This window comes from Musa acuminata, chromosome BXJ1-9 (genome assembly GCF_036884655.1).
Source record: "Musa acuminata AAA Group cultivar baxijiao chromosome BXJ1-9, Cavendish_Baxijiao_AAA, whole genome shotgun sequence".
Lineage (NCBI taxonomy): Eukaryota > Viridiplantae > Streptophyta > Magnoliopsida > Zingiberales > Musaceae > Musa > Musa acuminata.
Genome location: NC_088335.1, coordinates 40372944 through 40394397, shown reverse-complemented (window position 1 = coordinate 40394397; position 21454 = coordinate 40372944). Strand labels below are relative to the sequence as shown.

At 37.3% G+C, this 21454-nt stretch overlaps 1 long non-coding RNA gene across 1 annotated transcript; it reads left to right on the top strand.

Annotated features, from left to right (window-relative positions):
* The first annotated feature begins 12859 nt into the window (after positions 1-12859).
* Positions 12860-16598, top strand: LOC135594337 (uncharacterized). The gene is made up of 2 exons (XR_010480065.1): positions 12860-14562; positions 14637-16598. It is a non-coding gene; the product is annotated as an uncharacterized LOC135594337 (long non-coding RNA).
* The last annotated feature ends 4856 nt before the right edge of the window (positions 16599-21454 follow it).

Sequence of the window (21454 nt, the reverse complement as noted above, 5' to 3'; positions counted from 1 at the left end):
GACTGCAAACACAATACGCAAACGTGAGTGGCCTATCTGTAAAATACGTTGGAATAAGGATCCACCCAGGAAACGATAATATTCTCGAGTGATAACACTGCTTGTTGTCGTCATCGTGATTCGGATACAAACGTGGAAGACGACGAATGGAGGAAACCGATGGACGGTGAATGAACAAAGAGATGGGTAAAGACGTTACGCGATGACCCGTCGACTTAAGTAGAAAAAGGATCTTCTGTTGCAAGACCGCCAGGAAACGATATAATGTTTGTTGAGCGACATCACGGCTCTCGTCGTCATCCTGATTCGTAGGCTAACGTGGAAGATGATGAATGGAGGAAAGAGATGGGCGGAGAGGCCACGCGATCCACGACGTCGATTCGAGCGTAAGATTAATTCAAGACATGCTAAAGAAAGAAAACGAAAAGAATTAATAATTAATTTCGAGTGGAAATCCAATACTCACGCGTAAATATGTTTAAAAATAAAAAAAATAAAAAAATACTCACCTCTAAAATAAAATTTTAAAAAAATAAAAAATATTATCATAATTTTAGCTATATATATATATATATATATAGTTTTATATTAATATAGATAATTATAAATATGATGCTCTCAAAGTGAAATTCATAATAAATATGGATGATAAATTTAAATCTTAAAGTCAAGTAACATATTTAGATTTTCAAAAGACTCGAAGTGAAATTTAAATTTTATTCGAATCCACCTGATCGCAAACATCGACATAATTTAAGTAGATAGAACACATATAATTTATCAAAAAAAATATTTTATGATTTTTTTCCACTATTATGTAAGTTTGTTAATGAAATGTAGATGCTATTTTTATATGTAATTAATCTTTCTAAAAAAATTCCATGCTATTTATGAGGGATGTCGATGAGAAATGCTAAATACGTAATAAAAGAACTGTACATGCCAACGTAGAAATTTGAACGAGTCTTTGAAATTGTTCTTTTTAAGTACGCGTTAAAAGAATTAGTTGGGTAAATCGAGAAACTCAATTTCCAAGGCTTACCCTAATTGGGGTCAAATTCAAATTGTGATATACCTCTATTTATTTCTCGTTGACCAAAGTACAAGAGAATGCCCTCTCTCTCTCTCTCTCTCTCTCTCTCTCTCTCTCTCTCTCTCTATCTATCTCTATCTATAGTCTAACAACAACGAGCATTTAGTATAAAAGATACAAATTATTCTTATTCATCGTGAAGCACGAAGCATTTGGGTTAACAATCATTTATTGTCTTGACCAATTTTGATGAAAATTATTATGATCCCTTACTATTCGATTAATTAATCAGAAAACATCTTTCTTTTCTCTTTTTTTATTATTAGGTCACGGTACCTACAAAATTGATGAAAAAAATGATAATAAAAGGTTTTTCTTATATCATGAGAGATTCTTTTATCAAAATCATCTTAGTTTACTTGAAGGAGGGAGGAGATGACGAAGGCGACAATAAGAGTTTTTTTTTTTTCAAAAAATTATTTATTTTTCAAATGATATATTAGGAGTTGCAGAGGAGGATAATATTAATTAAAAGCATACAAACATTATTCAAGAATTATATTTTTTCCAAGTTTTAATTGTATACACTATTAACAAATCTTAATGTGATTTTCAATTCTCCAAAACAAAATCAAGAATCAAAATCAAATCAACAAAGATCAATTTTGAAACGATAATTTTTCATTATTATTATTTTAATTAATAATTTTAAAATATATAAAAAAATATAAATTTATTTTTGAATAATAAAAATAATATAAAAATTACAAAGATGATTCAAATCGAAACCAAAACAGTCACGATTCCAAATTTTCAAACTTGAGAATCTGAATCGAACCGTATCAAACCAATTCTGATTTGATTCGAAATTAATGCGTCATTGTACCAATTCAATCCGGATTTAAGCCCGGTTCAATTTAAGTTCGAACCGAACCATGATCAGATCTGCCCATACGAACTGAACCAGAATTCCACCGGTCTAATAACATAAGCATCATCTGCTTTGACTAATTCAAGTGCTTTTAATCGAAGGGAGCAGATTTTTTCTGCAGCATAAAATTAAAATGGCAGAAATATTTCACAGCTCTTCCTTAAAGATGAGTCTGATCAATATGCTTTGATTAATTCAAGTGCTTTCATTGATCGAAGCAGATTTTTTTGCAGAAAAAGAAATATTTTTTTGTTAGAAATATTACACATCTCTTCCTTAAAAATCAGTGCCTAACATATTAATCAATAGAAAAAGAACAATATTTATATTTATGGGTTTTCCTTTATTCTCCTGGCATTACTAATTAATCCTAATTGATTCACCCCCTCTAACCATATTCTTTATAAATCTTGGTTGAAGATGTTAATATCCTAATAGATAACACATTAATTTTAGAAATCCAGCAGTATTCTAAAGCTATTATGAGAGCACATAAGAGCAACATAATGTTGATTACACCAGAAAATTAAAGAGTGCTATCCAAAATTACAGGAACTGAGAGCTGGAGAAATGCAACATCTCTTGCATCAACTGTTAAGCTTCCTACACAGATGAATTGTTAATTTAAATCATCCTCTTTGCCACAGTTATAAACAATCCCAACTTGCAAACAAGACAATGTGTAATGCTTGCCACACCAATGACTAAGAGAACAACAAATAAAACCAAATAAGGATATTTTTCAACATGCAAGAAAAAAAAAAAACCACTAGCCAAATTGTGGAGCAGCAATTAACTCAGGGCATAATCAAATTCATTTAGTAGGAATTTCTGTGTAATATGATGTTTTAACTGCATAAGCCACCCTCAAATCTAAGTTCTATCAATATATACCAAGCAGGTAATACATGTAAATATATATGTTTGAAATGGCACATACAATCTGGGCAACATACAAAAATCTTTGAATAAGTGAAAGATGGAGAGCTGGTAAAACAGTACACAAGACCTGTATGTTGATATTCAAATAATCAAAGCATGATCAGATGAATTTTTAACACCATAGGAACTCAAGTAATCAAATAGCATCTCTATAACAACTTGCTGAAGCCAAACAAAATGTTTTCTTTTCGGTTCAACTTTTCCTATAACTTTGTGGATAACTATATAACATTGGGTGACACAAAGAGACAAATAAAAACATATTGAATGTACTATATGCATAGTAGTGTAGGAATCAACCTTATAATCTAGGAACAAACAAAACATTATAGCATACTACATCTACCGAATCCGAATCCAATATTAGAGGCAATACCAAAGAATTTGTTAGAGTTGATAGCCCATCGATAATTCTAGATGGAGGCGTTGCACCCATTACCAATTGGCTTCGTAAAGGCATGCATGGTTAGATTGAATAGTTTGTCGAGATTCTTTGCTTTGACCGAAGAGGGGAAGCGAGTCTCATGGGTGGATGGGATCATATTGATAACAGTCAAGATCTTATGTAAAAGTCGATGGCTATATGTTTCTGGCTTCAACATTATCATAATATATTTAGGAGTAGAGGTGATGTTAATGCCAAGTTCCTTGAGGAGATTCATGATCCAATTGAGTTCTATAGCAACGATGGCTATGACATGGTATTCAGCTTTAGTTGTAGAATATACACTGTATTTTGTTTCTTAGAACTCCAATTGATTGGATTAGATTTAAGGAAGAGAATATACCTTGACGTGGATGTTCTATCATCAAAATTCTCTACCTAATCAGAATCGACAAAGGCATGGAGATTAAGGGAGGAGTGTTTGCGAAAAAAGAGGCTATGATTGATAGTCCCGTGAAGATACCGTAAGATTCATTTGACTACAAACCAATGCATAGTAGATGGTCAATGCATGAACTAGGATAATTTATTGACCGTAAATGAGATATTTGGATAGGTGAGAGATAAGTATTGTAAGGAGCCAAGGACTTGACGGTATTGAGTTTGGTCTGTAGAAGGGCTTCCATCATATAGTTTGAGCGACTTGCTAGTAGACAAAGGTGTTGTAACTGTCTTTGCATCTTGCATGTTTGTTTTAGATAATAGATCTTGAATATATTTTTGTTATGATAGGAAGAGGCTAGAAGATGTGTATGTTGCTTCTACTCTCAAAAAATAGCTCAAGGTTCCTAGAGCTTTCAGAGAGAATCGATCTGCTAAATGCTTGAGGAATACCTTAATTTCCATAGAATTGTTGCCTGTGATAATAATATCACCTACATATACCAGAAGATATATTATATTGCTACTTTGGTGACGGAGAAATAAGGAGGTATCACACTTGGAGTTGATGAAGCCAACTAATGCAAAAAACGAGCCAAGTTTAGTGTACCAAGCTCTTAGAGTCTGACGAAGTCCATAAATAATTTTTTGTAGTTTATAAACATGCTTTGGATATTGAGGGTGGATGAAGCCAAGAGACTGCTGCATGAAGACATTGTCAGTTAGGGTCCCCCGTAGAAAGGCATTCTTAACGTCGAGTTGACGTAAATGCTAGCCTTGTGAGATGGCCAAACTCAGAATAAGTCAGATTGTTGTGGGTTTAACAACAGGGTTGAATGTCTCTGTGAAGTCAATACCAAGTTGTTGATGAAACCCTTTGGCCACTAAACGCGCTTTATATCTGGCTACGGATCTATCTGGGTTCTGCTTAATTCGAAAGACCCACTTACACCCGATGATATTTTGTGTGGGATGAGAGGGTACAAGAGTCCATGTAGAATTATAGAGGAGTGCATCATATTATTCACACATGGCTTTACGCCAGTATGGAGATTTTTGGGCTTGAGTAATTATGGTAGGTTCAGTGGTCTTCAATGTCATTGGTCCCAAGAGAGGATAAAGATAGTGATTGTGATTCTGAGGGAATGCCTTCAGTTGTAGGGGAACCTAGTGAAAAAGGGAGAGGCACAATGGAGGGGGAGAGGAGTTGTTGCACCGGGAGAAGGAGAGAGTGTGGATCCTGAGGAGAAGGACTGGATGATATTATGGGAGACTCGGTTGACGGGATTTATAGCGTACTCCAGTAATGTATATATGATTGAGTAGGTCGCACAGCAGGAGACTCAGGGTTGTGAAATGGAAAGGTAGTCTCTATAAAAATAATATGACGGGACATAAAGACTTTTCGAGATTGAGGTTCATAGCATCGAAAGACATTATGGTCAAGGGAGTATCCAATGAAAACACAAGGTTTAGATTTTGATGTTATCTTATGTGAGGCATATGGATGCAATCATGGATATCATAGACAACCAAACACTTTGAGTTTTTGAAGGTTTGGGGATTTGTGAAATAATTTTTCAAATGGTGACTCATACTCGAGGATTGAAGTGAGCATATGATTAATGAGGTAGACGACAGCTTGAAATGTTACAGTCCAAAAAGTTGGTAGCATAGAGGCTTGGTGTAGAAGTGTGAGACCAGTTTCAACTATATGTCGATATTTGTGTTCAGCAGAGCCGACGAGTTGAGGAGTGTGTGGAGGTGACTTGAGGTGTTGTTTACCACAAGCAGATAGGCAGGATGTGAGAGCTTGATATTCGCCGTCACCATCAGAGTAAACGGTCTTAATTTTAGACTGAAAGAAGTTCTTGACCAATCTTCGAAAGTTGATAAAGACTGTTGAAACTTTAGATTTATGGTGAAGAGGGTATAACCATGTGTATTTGGTGAAATAATCTATGAAAATAACATAAAATCTAAATTTGTTAAAGGAAGTGATTAGAGCGAGGCCCCAAACATCGGTGTAAATAACCTCAAGGGGTTTAGAGCAGGATATGGAGAATTTTCCAAAGGGAAGTCTATGACTTTTATTACTTAAACAAGCATCACAATGAGTTATGATATTATTGGTTTTAAGCGTAGGAAGAGAATAACGGGAAAGCAGTTTTTGCTGAATAAGAGTGGAGGGATGACTAAGACGACGATGCCACACATCAATTGGAGTTGCGACCGAAGAATAGGCAGTGGGTTGGATGATTTGTGGAACTGATGGCCACTTGTAAATGTTATCTTTACTCTGGCCTCGGACAAGGACGCCCTCGTACTCAAATCCTTAACAAGAAAGGAGTTAGGAAAGAATTCAATTGAGGTATTATTCTGTTTACAGAATTGAGAAACAGAAATGAGGTTTCGTTTGATGTGGGGTGCACATAAAACATCATCTAGCGTAAATGAAGTACTATATAAATTAAGCATTGTGGAACTAGTATGAGTAGTGGGGAGTCTGTTATCGTCACCGATGATGATATCTTCGTTTCCGCCATAGTCGTTGTAGATGAACAAGTTTTGTAAATCAGGGATGATGTGATGAGATGTGCCAGAGTCCATAATCCAATTTTGATGACCAGTAGCCGAAATAGCTGTAAGATTTGCGTGAGGCCAATGCGACGGAGGAGGAAGTCTGGGTCAAGTTTTACATACTTTTACAGAGTGGCCAAATTTGTCACATAGTTGGCAGACAACTCTTTGTTGATTTGTGTGATCAGGACACCAGGGATGAGGATAATTGAAGTAGCCGCCTTGATGGTTGCAATTAAAATATTGAGAAGGTTGAGGAGGGGAGGTTTGTTTGGAGCCCTTATTGTGCCGGTTGCTCTTCTTCTAAGATTTTTGACTGACTTGAGCTATGATAGATGGTCTTAGCAACTTGTCCTCATGCTTGAGATATATCTCATAGTCAGTTAACTTGTCATAGAGTTCTTCAAATAACACTAGTGAATCACGTGCTCATATTGCTGCTGCCAATTCCTTGTACTCGTCTCCTAGGTCATTGAGGATATAGACAGTAACTTCTTCATCACTAAGGGAATAACCTATCAAAGTCAAGTTATCGATGATAATCTTTATATTGTGTAGATAATCAGCAACAGTACTTCCCTCTTGTTTTATCTTTATGAGACTGGATATGAGACTAAGCATGCGAGTGCGGAAATGATTGGTCAGGGTGGTTTGCAACTTGCACCAAGCTTCGACAGTAGTGTCACATGAAGAAATGAGTGGGGTGAGGGATCCAACGACCGAGGCTTGAATTGCTTGAAGGATGAAACAATCCTGGCGTAACCATAGTTTGTGGGTCGGATTTGATACTAGACTGAATACGCCTCGGATGTTGAGCATTGTCGGTGGACAATGAAGAGAGCCATCGATAAAGCCTAGAAGATCATAGCCAAATAGTAGATTAGAGAATTGAGCAAGCCATGATAAGTAGTTACTACCTTTGGATAATTTGAAGGGGATGAGAGTGGTAGCATTGATAGAAATAAGGCCTATAGAGTAAAAGATACTGTGGTTTTCTACGGGAATAGTAATTGGAATGTTAGATATAAATGATGAGGACATGTTAGACATATATACCAATTTAAGGGAGCAAGGTGGGAGACTGCAACGATTAGATGGGTAAAAAAAAACTACTGCGATTAAGTGCGAGGAGTTATACTTCTCGGAGGAAAAGTAGTTTTATTCTGCTACGAGAAGGCCTCCTGTACTAATCACTTGCCAACTTTCTAGGCAAAAGGTCTTCTTGTATTTGCCATATGATGCTGCACCTTGACAAGTCTTCACTGAGGCATTAATGGCAAGCAAGCAATGAGATCCATGCTACCACTGTTCATGATGCAGTTGTAGTTGTTGATGCTATCGCAAGTAACAACGACTACAGTGGCACCACCGTCGCTAAATGTGCTGCAGCTTGCAGGTATGTGAGATGCTGCAGCTTGCAGGTCTTTGAGATGCTACAACTTGCAGTTTTGGGAGAAGCCGATGATGCTGTAGGCGTAGAGCAATCGATCGACAATGGTTTTCTACAGACGGATTTCTACGCGGTCGCGAGTGAGATCGAGGGAGAAGGTTTGGCTCTGCCTATGTAGGAAGAAGGTGGGGGCACTAATGTGCTCTTTGAGAACTTCGACTTCACCAGAAAGCTGTCTACTTGGTTTGTAGAAGTTTTGGATTACTATCGCTAGATGTTGTTGTTGCTACAACGATGATAGTGATGGGCAACAATGGGGGTAAGAGCAAGCAGTGACAGCCTACAGTGAGAGATAGCGGTGGTGAAGGATGTGATCTGAAGTAGCGAGAGGAAAAACTATAGAGACCTGAAATCAACGAAGTAGGGGAAGATGAGCAGAGAGAAGACCCGAGTGATGCAGCAGATTTTGGCACAGCATCAGCAGCAACAGGTGAGGCACCGGAATAGAGTGGTAGTGGGAGAAGACAGGTGCTATTCACCGAAGAGGTACTGTAGTTGCCGTAGAAAATGACGGCAGCAGGACCAATATCGCTGCAGTCGCCAAAGGTAGAGGCCACGCCTAGGGGGCTATTGCAGTGCAACGTAGGTGTTTGGCGACAAGATGCAGCGGCAGAAAGATATGGCAACTAGGTTCATGGTGATGGGATTCGTCGGAGGTCAGGTGTAGAAGACATGCCTCGCTCCGACGAGAACAGGCTATGGAAGGGAGAGTAGAGCTTCCTAAGGCAAGAATAGCTTTGATACCATGATAGAAATGAAATACAAATGCATTGAGTTGAAACAATACAATACTCCCTATTTATACATGTTAGAAGAGAGAATTTTCCTTAACAGAGAAGGATTTTCCTTAATAGATTTATGACATCTCCTCAATAGAGTTGAAGAGATCTTGGCTATTGTCGAAGTTGTTATCACGGGAGATCTTAACTATTATCACATATTTGAACCGAAAGAGATTTACATAAAGTGAGTCTTCATGGTTAAGAAGAGGAGTTAATTTCTTGGCCCTGATAGTAGCTTTAACCTGATGAAGGTCTCGGATTTCCAATCCCCCCTCACACTTGGGATTTGTCATACGATTCCAACGTATAAGAGGAATTTTATAATGACACATTTTGTTTCCAAAAGAAATTCTTGGAAAGTATGATAATTATGTTGATGTTTTTGTCAGATATCTAAGTGTGTTCATGAGGGTATAGAGGGAGGGGAGGAGCGAGGAAAAATTTGACGCACTCGGGAGATATACGAATGGTTCCAAACTTGAAGACTCGAAAGAAATTTTTCTATCATGATGTCTTGATATTTGTTAAGGACATGACAACGGTGGATGTCAGCCCCTAGGTAGTTGAGGGACTAGGATCTCTCTTTAATATCCACAAATGTAATAAATCTTATAATTTTCTTATTGGATTAGAAGAGGATTTTTGACTTGTGAAGCCTAATAATGTCGGTATAAGTGTCAAGAGCTTTCAATAAGTTGTAATAAAACATGCCATTGACCTAAATAAAGATGAGGATACAAACATAAGATGAGTGATCTTTATGAAGCTAGGTGGGAAGTTCATGTGTTCCATGACTCCCATAATCGCTCCCTAGGAAATCAAATCAAATGCCTTGGGGAGATGAAGTTTAATGAGGATGAAAGGGGATTTTCTATTAGAGTTGAATAAGAAGTGAGTTGGCTCATACGAAATAGTGATGTTGTCATGGATGAAACACCCAAGGATGATGAAGTCACATAGTCGATCCCACATTCTAATTGCAAACACCATTGCATGAAGCTTGTAAAGAGCATTACAAAAGGAGATGGGCTGAATCATTGATGGTTGAGGAGTTTGACATTAGGTAGGTGGTTCTCTGTCCAGGATGGAGGGAACCGAGAAATGGAGTGAAACACGTAAAATGATTGAAACACAAATGAAGCACCAGTAGACTACTAGCTCATTACTTTTTCCTAACCCCACAGAGTTGAGCCCTAAGGATACTGAATTCATTAGGGGTGAAGGGTCGTTTCGGCAAGGGGTGGGAGGAAGATGAGATGGAAGGGAGAGCGAGAAACCAATCAATGAAGACCGACCGAACCTACTGACTCGATACCCCTCTACGAAAGTACCATTGGGAAGGCAGATGATATGAATATAGTTGATGAACAAGAAGGTGAAAATACATTTTGTATTTTTGTTAAAATCGAGGAGCCATTTGGATTTGTCTCTTGCAAACCACTTTAGATGAATCTACCGCAAACAATGGAAGGTTGTGAGTTCTTATGAGAGCAGTGCTAGGCTCTCTCTCTCTCTCTCTCTCTCTCTCTCTCTAATCTCAAGGGCCTCGATTTCAAACTCTACTTGCTCGAGTATTATCAATGTTTCTTAGGGTGCTCCGACTTCGATGTATGAGTTTATGCCAAAGGCTAAGGAGGACGTTATGGGTGCGGACCATAGAATCACTATTGAGGTTCAAGGAAGATATATGATCACGAACGATTTGGTCAACTATAAGATATTACGACCAAAGAGGTTCAAGTTTAGTGTTTTAATAATGGGTGGAGATAATAAACAAGAAAAAATTATCTAAAAGAAAGCGAGGTAAGTATTTAACTTGATGAGCCAATATAAATAAAGCAATATAAGCATCGGAAGCCATAACTCTATCAAGTCGAACAGAAGCACAAGAAGAACCATAGCTATTATTGTGCCACCAACGTCGATAGGATTCTAGTTGAAATTGAACTCTTTGAAAGAAATCACCAAAGCATTAGAGGAAAAGGTTTTATCACCATATTTTTCAGAAGCCGAGTGAATGCACTTAATTTTCGAAAAATGTATATTGAAAATGTATCTCCAGAAGTGGTTTGAATATTAAAGGAATGGCATGATAGTCATCATTATTTGAGAGTTAATGATTTTATTTAGATCACCAGACAACCATAATGCCACCGGAGCAGCGACCTTGTGCAAGGAGATGGAAAGAGGATAATTTTCATTAGAAAATATTATTAATATTTAGTTGGCTTATATGCTAATCTTGATAATAGTTAAAATTATCATCGATTTAACAATTAGATTAATTTTTTTATAAAATCATCACTAGATCATTGGTGAAACCCTCTAATCACCCAAGGTAATTTTATATCTACAAATAGATCCCAGTTTCCCTTAATTCAAAATATTCACTCACATTTATTAATATTTTATATGATTTCAGATGATATAAGAGTTTTATATGACATTATAAAGTAGGACATGACTTTATACGGTGTAAAGATTTTAAACTTGAGTGATATTGTAAATTCAATATGCTCAGGTGAAGAGACTTTAGTAGCATAAAAATCAAAGATTTAATATGATTTAAAAATATTTTTTTGAAATATATTATTATGTAATATCTAAGGTTGAATGATATTTTTGCTTTATATTGAAAGTATAAGAATTAGTAAAGAGTTAACGATATTTATATGACTAAATTAATCCTCTTTGGTGTCACTTAATCTAGAAGGATAAAAACATCATTTGGTTTAACGACAACATTATTTCTCCAACATTGTAGAGTGAAATAAATAAAAAAAATTACAGAGAGGGTGAAGTGTTACTAAACTAGAATAAGTGTCACAATAAATTATCATTTCACTTAGCTTTAAAGTTTTAAATAAGTAAGAAAAAATTAACTTTTATTGAATAAAGGATAACATATGACTAAGATTGACAATACCACATATCAATTAAAGTAACAACTAGAACAATAATAATTAATTAAGTAACTTATAAAACTAATAACAATGTTATATTTATAAAAAATACTTTTTTGATTATATTTTTTATAAAAAATAAGTCAAAATATAACTCAATAGTCATTATTTTATTTATAAAATTGACATAAAAATAAAATTCATTTTGATATGAAATCCACAAAACATTAACGAATGTAAAACTATTTATATAAATTAAATGTTATAAAACCAAGGTAAATGATAAAAATTCTATTACCATCACTAATAATAATATCTTAATTGCCTTAAAAACTAATATGATGAAAACCAACAAGGTCAACAATTACTTGGATGAATAATTAAAATAATAATAATAATAATATAATAATAATCATATTTGCATGAGATCATTTAAGTGTACAAATAGACTTGGGCCAAGATCAATAAATTTTTATTATGTCTATTTTTATCACAACATTAAGAAAATAAATAATAATTATAGTTAAAATTATTTTTAAAATTTTTTAGGTTGAAATAACTATCATAATTGAAGTTGATAGCGTAATGAATGGTGATTAGCCAATGTTACCGGAAGACGTATCTATTCAAATTTTTTATTAAGTCTACATTATTTTAATTATTTTTTATTTTTATTAAATTAAGCTTTGATAACTGATCTCATCTTTCTTTGTTTTCATTTCAAATATGTTTTGTTATCAATTAATTTTTTAAATAATTTTGGTGAATCATGTGCCCAAATTGACACCACTAGTTCTTGATATTTTATTCTATGTCATTAAGAATATAAATAATAATTTTTCATCACTCACGACCTATTAAAATTAAATTATTTATAATACTTTTTAATAATAATAATTTAATAATAATTTATAACTTGAGTAATGTTTTACTATAATGCTATGAAACCAATGATTGAAACTTTAATACAATCATATCATAATCATAACATATGATCAAAATTTTTCATTGGGATGAATTCTCATAATATTTAGATCTTTTCTAATGGATAATAAAAACTCATTAATTTCATCTAATAAATTAATTAAAAATTATAAAAATTATACCTACTAAAATACATAATTATTAATTTAAAATTAAAAAAAAAATAAAATTACTATATTGATAGATATAAATCCTATAAATTAAGATAAACTATCATTTATAAAAAAATATATACTCGTTGAAATACATAATTACTTACCGCTTTAAAAATTTCAAAAATAAAATGATAAAATGACTATATATATATATATATATATATATATATATATGTATAGATTGAGATAAACAACTATTTCTTTAAAAATAATAATTAAAGCATCAAATAAAAAGAAAAATTATTAGAAAAGATCAAATCTGAAAAGTGAACAAAAAAAAAAATAATCTGACTTAGGTTAAATCTAAAAAAGGGACACTAAGATCTTATTAGAAATAGATAAAAGAGGATGATCTTTCCCATCTTTCCTGAGTCCTTTACTTTGTATAGTGCTAATAAAAGATAATGAACAATCACTTAAGAGATCAACAATGTGTTTGAGATGATAATGAGTTCGATGATTGACAAAAAGAAAAGAAAAAAAAAACGTCAATGAAAATGTTGGGTCATAGCCGTCTATATAGGAGCAAAAAAAAATCCGCCAAATAAAATTAAACAATGATAGAGAATTATCAAAAATAAAAAATATCAAAATGGATTGATCTTTAAATCATATATTTAAATAAAAGTTAAACAATGATAAATAATTATCAAAAATAAAAATAAAAATTATCAAAATGGATTGATCTTTAAATCATATTATTTAAATAAAATTTGAATAATGATAGAGAATTATCAAAAATAAAAAAAAAATTATCAAAATGGATTGATCTTTAAATCACATATTTAAATAAAAGTTGAACAATGATAGAGAATTATCAAAATGGATTGATCTTTAAATCATATATTTAAATAAAAGTTGAACAATGATAGAGAATTATCAAAAACTAAAAATAAAAATAAAAATTATCAAAACGGATTGATCTTTAAATCATATATTTAAATAAACATTAAAATAAAGAAAAATACACAAAATTATAAAGCCCTCCCCCATTTGTGCTCCGACAGATTGAGTCTCCAGCAGGATCATGATGGACAGACAGTATATGCGGGTTGATGAGATGCCGAATGCGACCGGTGGTGGTATCCATCTTCTGGACTCCTTGGAAGTTCCAAGATTGGGTTGAGAGTGTGTTCAGCGTTAGCTGCATCCACAAGGTAATATAGCATTTTTTGCTTTACTTTTTTCCTTCTTGGCTTTGTGTTTGAGGGAAACAAAGTGATGGGTGGAGACTTCCCTGTGGCCCTTGCTTGCGAGGCTTGGGTCCCTGTCGCTGGATGACCCTGGATCATCCTCCTCGAGCAGGAAGCCCTCTGTATCTCCCATGGCAGCGTCGGCAGCTCTTTGACAGGCTTCTTCCACTTTATCGATCAGGCGGCAGAACTGATCTTCCTTGGAAGGTCGATCAGTTGCCTGGGGGAGAGGGGCCTTTGCGGGGAACATGAAAGCGGCACCGGAGGTATCAGCAGGGAAATCAGGTGGAGGGTCTGTGAGGATAACGAAGAGGTTTGTTATGGGACTGAGATGGGGTGAGGGAAGATAGGGTTTTGAAGGAGCGGTGGGGAACGAAAAGGGTGAGGGGTGAGGGATTCGGAATGGAAAGAGTTCAAACGAAGGGTTGCCTTGGGAGAGAAGAAGATACGATCGGCTGAGATTTGATTTGGCACATCCGAAGAGATCGATGCAGAATGGGCAACTGCCGGACGCGAGATGCCAGGATTCACTGCAGTCTGCACGGCTCCAGAGGCCGGAGCGACGGTTTGGGGACTCCGTCCACAGCACGAAGTCTGTGCCTCTACTATGGTGATGGGTTATGATCATTCTAATGGGGGCGGTTATCAATCTTGGGTCTTTTTCTGAACTTTGATCCTACAGTAGTAGTGTTGGGGACGGAAGAATGCATCGGTATTCCAGTGTTTTTGTTTGCCAGAGCTTTATTCGTTGGAGCCATTCTCGTCGGAAGAGAAAAAGAATAGGTGAGCATGACACAGACACCCATGCAAATCTTCCTCTGGTTTTGGATGTCAAGATAGCATCAAACCTTTAGCAGCTTTTCGATGCAGGCCGTGATCTGAAAGAGGATTTTGGGGCTCATTAGTTTGATCGGAAGCCCAAAAAGTTGGGAGCCGAGGTAGGGGTAAACGTCATTAGGGGCTCAAAGCGTTCACGCCATGGGAATAAGTTGAGCACCTGACTTCTATCCAAGGAACCATGGATTGAAAGAGAAAGCACAAGAGTCCTCCTGCAAGATCCATAATCTGAATTTTGGCTCCTAGTTTTTTCCACAGGGACGACAACTTGGTTTTGATTACTTTCACAAGTGAAGCTCATCTAAAAAACTTTTCGTATAGACATAACTTGTAATTGTCCCTCACATGTTGCACCTCTGCTCGTTCGAGGATTGCAACATAGCGGGAAGACCTCCGGATCTTAGCAATCTTAGCCACAAGTTTCGCATCAAAGTTTCAAGGGTCGATGGATGATGACTACCGAAAGTGGCTTGCTCATGAAGAGGGAGGTTTAGGGGAGAGGCTGGCTGGCTGGCTGCTGCGGACGTGAGCAAGCCACTTTAGGTATTGAAGTGGTGGGGGAGGACGTTTCGATGGCCAGCTAAGAGCCTATTCTCTCGTGATAACAACCTCAACAACAGTCAAATCTTTCAAACTACTTGTATTTCATTTCTATCGTGGTATCATAGCGATAATCCTACAGCCATCGTTGTTGCTGCCACCCTTCATCCGCTGCATCTTCCTTCCCTTCCGGAAGGAGAACGACGACGAGGACCAAATAGATCCTCTTCTGCTCCCGTGAAGGGGACGGGAGCGGGAAGCGGTTCTGCGACTGTGGGAAGTTCGCGGCGGAGATCTGCGACCCCTGGTGCCACGTCCGGGTGTGGCTCGGCACGTTCAACACCACCGAGGAGGTCGTCAAGGTGTACGACTCTATCGCCATCCAGCTCCGCGGGCCCAGCGCCACCACTAACTTCTCTCGGTCGACCGCCGCCGTCGCCCCGCCACCCAAGAAGAACCGCTCCGACAACAACCTCGCCTCCATCTCGGACGTGTGCGACTCCAGCGATGAGTCGTGCAACCTCTCCTCCTTGACGTCTGTCCTCTGTTGCTCCTTCTCTGCTGATCTTCTGCCAGCCGACGGACTTCAAGCCACCGCAGCCACCCATCCAAACTCTCCTTTCAACCCTTCTTTCCCCTTCGCCGGCCTCCTCGATCTCACCTGCGATTGCGTAGAAATTCGTAGGCAGAAAACCATTGCTGATCGGCCGCTCTACGCTCGCAGCATCGCCAGCTTCTCCCAAAGTGGGATTGAGCCCGCTGCATCACTGGCTTCTCTCAAAGTGGGACTGTGCCCAGAGCATCGTCGGCTTCTCCTAAAACTACAACCTGTAGCTTCTCCCAAAACTGCAAGCTGTAGCATCTCACAGAACTGCAATCTGCAACACGTTTTGCGACGGTGGTGCCCTTACTGCATCGTTGGCAAGTGATTGGTACAGGAGGCCTCCTCGCAGGCTTCTCCCAAAGTGGGACTGCACTCGCAGTATCACCGGCTTCTCCCAAAGTGGGACTGCGCCCGTAGCATCATTGGCTTCTCCCAAAACTGCAAGCTGCAGCATCTCATAGAACTGCAAGCTGCAACACATTCAGCGACGGTGGTGTCGTTGCTGCTGTAGTCGTTGTTGCTTGCAGCAGCATCAACAACTACAGCTGCATCGTTGGCAAGTGATCGGTACACGAGGCCTCCTCGCAACAGATTTTCCTCCAAGGAAGAAACTCCCACCTTCCTCCGCCCAACATGTCCTCATCATCTACATCTGATGCTCTAGTTATTGTTCCCACATGAAGCCACAGTACCTTTTCCTCTACAGGCCTTATTTCTATCAATGCTGTAACTTTCATCCCCTTCAAGTTATCCAAAGGTGGCAACTACGTATCTTAGCGTGCTCAATTTTTTAATCTCTTATTTGGTTATGATATATTAAGCTATGTCGATGGCTCTCTCCGTTGTCCACCAGCAATGCTCAACATTCCAGGAGCACCTAATCTAGACCACAAACTATGGTTACGCCAAAATCATCTCATCCTTTAAGCAATTCAAGCTTCAATCGCTGGATCTCTTGCCCCACTCGTATCTTCATATGACATTGCTATCGAAGCATGGTGCAAACTGCAAACCACATTGGCAAATCGTTCGTGCACTCGCTTGCTTAGTCTCCTATCTAGTCTTATGCAAGCAAAATAAGAGGGAAGTACTATTGCTGACTATCTACAAAATATAAAAGTTATTATTGATAACTGACCCTGATAGATCATAATCTTAGTAATGAAAAAATCATTATCCACACACTTAACGATCTCAAGGATGAGTATAAGGAATTGACAACAACAATACGGGCACGCGACTCACCGATGTCATTTGATTTGAAGAACTCAGGACCATCCATCACAGCTCAAGTTAGTCAAAAATCTAATAAGAAGAGCAATCGGTACAACAAAACCATCAACAAAGGTTTGACCAGCATGCCTCCTGAACTTGTGGGCTCCAAACAAACCTCCCCTCCTCAACCTCCTCAACATTTCAATTCCAACCATCAAGGCGGCTACTTCTATTATCCTCAACCCTGGCATCCTGATCACATAAATCAACAAAGAGTTGTTTGCCAATTATGTGACAAAGTTGGCCACTCTGCAAAAGTCTATAGAACTCGACCCAGACTTTCTCCTAAGTTGCATTGGCCTTACGCAAATCTTATAACTACTCCAAGTCATCAAAATTGGATTGTGGACTCTAGCGTATCTCATCACATCACCTCTTATTTACAAAACTTGTCCATCCACAACAACTATGGGGGAAACGAAGACATCATTGTCGGTGATGGTAACGGACTCCCCATTACTCATACTGGTTCCACAATGCTTAATTTACATAGCATTACGTTTACGCTTGATGATGTTTTGTGTGCACCCCACATCAAACGAAACCTCATTTCTGTTTCTCAATTTTACAAACAGAATCATACCTCAATTGAATTCTTTCCTAACTCCTTTTTTATTAAGGATTTGAGCACGGGGGTATCCTTGGTCCGAGGCCTGAGTAAGGATAATATTTACGAGTGGCTGTCAGTTCCACAAATCACCCAACCCACTACCTACTCTTCGGTCGTAGCTCCAACTGATGTGTGACATCGTCGTCTTGGTCATTGCTCAACTTTTATTTAGCAAAAACTGTTTTCTCGTTATTCTCTTCCTACGCTTTAAACCAATAACATTATAATTCATTATGATGCTTGTTTAAGAAATAAAATTCATAGACTTCCCTTTGACAAATCCTTCTCTAAACCCCTTGAGGTTATTTACCCTAATGTTTGGGCCCCACTCCAATCACTTCTTTTGACAAATTCAGATTTTATGTTATTTTCATAGATTATTTCACCAAATACACATGGTTATACCCTCTTCACCATAAATCTGAAGTTTCAATAGTCTTTACCAACTTTCGACGATTGGTCAAGAACTTTTTTCAGTCTAAAATTAAAAATGTTTACTTCGATGGTGGCGGCGAATATCAAGCCCTCACATCCTGCATATCTACTTGTGGTATATAATACCTCAAGTCACCTCCGCACACTCATCAACTCGTCGGCTTTGCTAAACACAAACATCGATATATAGTTGAAACTGGTCTCACACTCCTACACCAAGCCTCTATACCACCAACTTTTTGGATTGCAGCATTTCAAGCTGCTGTCTACCTCATTAATCGTATGCTTACTCCAATCCTCGAGTACGAGTCATCATTTGAAAAATTATTTCACAAATCCCCAAACCTTCAAAAACTCAAAGTGTTTGGATGTTTATGTTATCCATGGCTTCGTTCCTATGCCTCACATAAGATAATATCAAAATCTAAACCTTGCGTTTTCATTGGTACTCCCTTTACCATAATATTTTTCGATGCTATGAACCCCAATCTCGAAAAGTCTTTACGTCCCATCATATTGTTGTTATAGAGACTACCTTTCCGTTTCACAATCCTGAGTCTTCTGCTATGCGACCTACTCCATCACATATACATCATTGGAGTATGCCATCAATCCCGTCAATCGAGTCTCCTATAATATCATCTAGTCCTTCTTCTTAGGATCCACACTCTCTCCTTCTCCATGTGCAACAACTCCTCACTCCCTCTATTATGCCTCTCCCTTCTTCATAAGGTTCCCTTATGACCGAAGGCATTCCCTCGGAAACACAATCACTGCCTTTATCCTCTCCTAAGTCCAATGACATTGAAGTCCCTCAGCCTACCCTAATCTGTGTTAGTGCCTCTCCACCGCTCATACCTACAACACACCCTAAAGCCCTTGGATATCCAATGACAACACACTCCAAAAGTGGTGTTTTTAAACCACAACAAATCCTTGACCTACATACCATCACAACATCTTCGTCAAAGATCACTGAACCTACCATAATTACTCAAGCTCAAAAATCTCTATACTAGCGTAAAGCCATGTGTGAAGAATATGATGCACTCCTCCATAATTCTACATGGACCCTTGTACCCTCTCATCCCAACAAAACATCATCGGGTGTAAGTGGGTCTTTCGAATTAAGCGAAACCCAGATGGATCTGTAGCTAGATATAAAGCTCATCTAGTGGCCAAAGGGTTTCATCAATGTCCTGGTGTTGACTTCATATAGACATTCAGCCCTGTTGTTAAACCTACAACAATCCGACTTATTCTGATTTTAGCCATCTCACAAGGCTGGCATTTACGTCAACTCGACGTTAACAATACCTTTCTACAGGGGACCCTAACTAACAATGTCTTCATGCAGCAACCTCTTGGCTTTATCCACCCTCAATATCCAAAGCATATTTGTAAACTACAAAAAACTATTTATGGACTTCGTTAGGCTCCAAGAGCTTGGTACACCGAACTTGGCTCGTTTTTGGCATTAATTAACTTCATCAACTCCAAGTCTGATACTTCCTTATTTCTTCATCACTAAAGTGGCAAAATAATATATCTTCTGGTATATGTGGATGATATTATTGTCACAGACAATAATCCTATGGAAATCAAGGCATTCCTCAAGCATTTAGTAGATCGATTCTCCCTTAAGATCTAGGAACTTTAAGCTATTTTTTGGGAGTGGAAGCAACATATACATCTTCCGGGCTCTTCCTATCACAACGAAAGTATATTCAAGATCTATTATCTAAAATGAATATGCAAGATGCAAAGGTAGTTACAGCACCTCTGTCTACTAGCGAGTCGCTCAAACTATGTGATAGAAGCCCTGCTACAGACCCAACTCAATACCGTCAAGTCCTTGGCTCCTTATAATACTTATCTCTTACCCGTCCAGATATCTCATTCGTGGTCAATAAATTATCCCAATTCATGCATTGACCATCTACTATGCATTGGTCTGCAGTCAAACGGATCTTGTGATATCTTCACGGGACTATTAATCATGGCCTCTTTTTTCTGTAAACACTCCTCCCTTCATCTCCACGCCTTTGTTGATGCTGATTGGGCAGGGAATTTTGATGACAGAACATCCACGTCGGGGTATATTCTCTTCCTTGAACCTAATCCAATCAGTTGGAGTTCTAAGAAGCAAAAGATAATTGCACGTTCTACAACAGAAGTTGAATACCGTGCCATAGCCACTGCTACTGCAGAACTCAATTGGGTCATGAATCTCCTCAAGGAACTTGGCATCAACATCACCTCTACTCCTATAATATATTATAACAATGTCGGAGCCACTTATTTATGCGCCGATCCGGTATTCCACTCACGCATGAAACATATAGCCATCGACTTTTACTTCATGCGAGAACAAGTTGTCATACATCATCTACGTGTTTCTCACGTACATACGACTGATCAACTAGCGGACTCCCTCACGAAGCCTCTCACCTGTAAATCGCTTTCATCACATCGGTCCAAAATCGACGTCCTTGACAGAAGCACCATCTTGCGGCCATCTTGCGGGGGTATGATAATAGTCAAGATCTCTCGTGATAACAATCTCAACCACAGCCAAGATCTCCCCAACTACACGAGGAAATATCGTAAATCTGTTAAGGAAAATCCTCTTATATGTTGAGAAAAATTCTCCCTTTTAACATGTATAAATAGGGTGTATTATATATTGTTTCAATTCAATATAAAAATTCTTCTTTATATTTCATTTCTATCACTATCAACTAGGGGAGGAAGAGAGGTGTTGAAGGGAGAGTTCATCGTCGCTTCTACATAACATACATGAGTTCTTCCAAAACGAGTGAGGGCAAATGGAAGCAAAATTCTGACCCTGTTATAGCTCTTTATCTTTTTTTAAGACACATATAGTCTAATCAATATATTGGGGTAAATTAAAAAAATTATTGTTTTAAGAAGCATCTCTTATTTTTAAAATTCACAAATAATACTCTTTTTTTTTTACCTAAATACTTGGAATACAATTTTTTTCCTCTCTTTTTCTATGTACCGGTCCATAAGATGATATGATCCATTTATAATGTTGTTACTTTATGTTACAGTATTTTTTAACAATACCAAAAATATTATGTTTTTGTATAAATTATATAAAAAAAATTATATTTATATTTTTTCCACTATATTATAGTGTTCTCAATAATATTGGAAAACACTATAATAAGTACAAAAATAATATAACATAGTATTTATTTTGTTTTCAACAATATTAAAAATATTATAACGTAATATAATATTGTTTGGTATTGTTGAAAATACTGCAATGCAGCATACAATACTGTAACTAGATTGGTTTATCTTATAGACTGATCTATAGGAAAAAGGAGGAAAAGACATGGAAA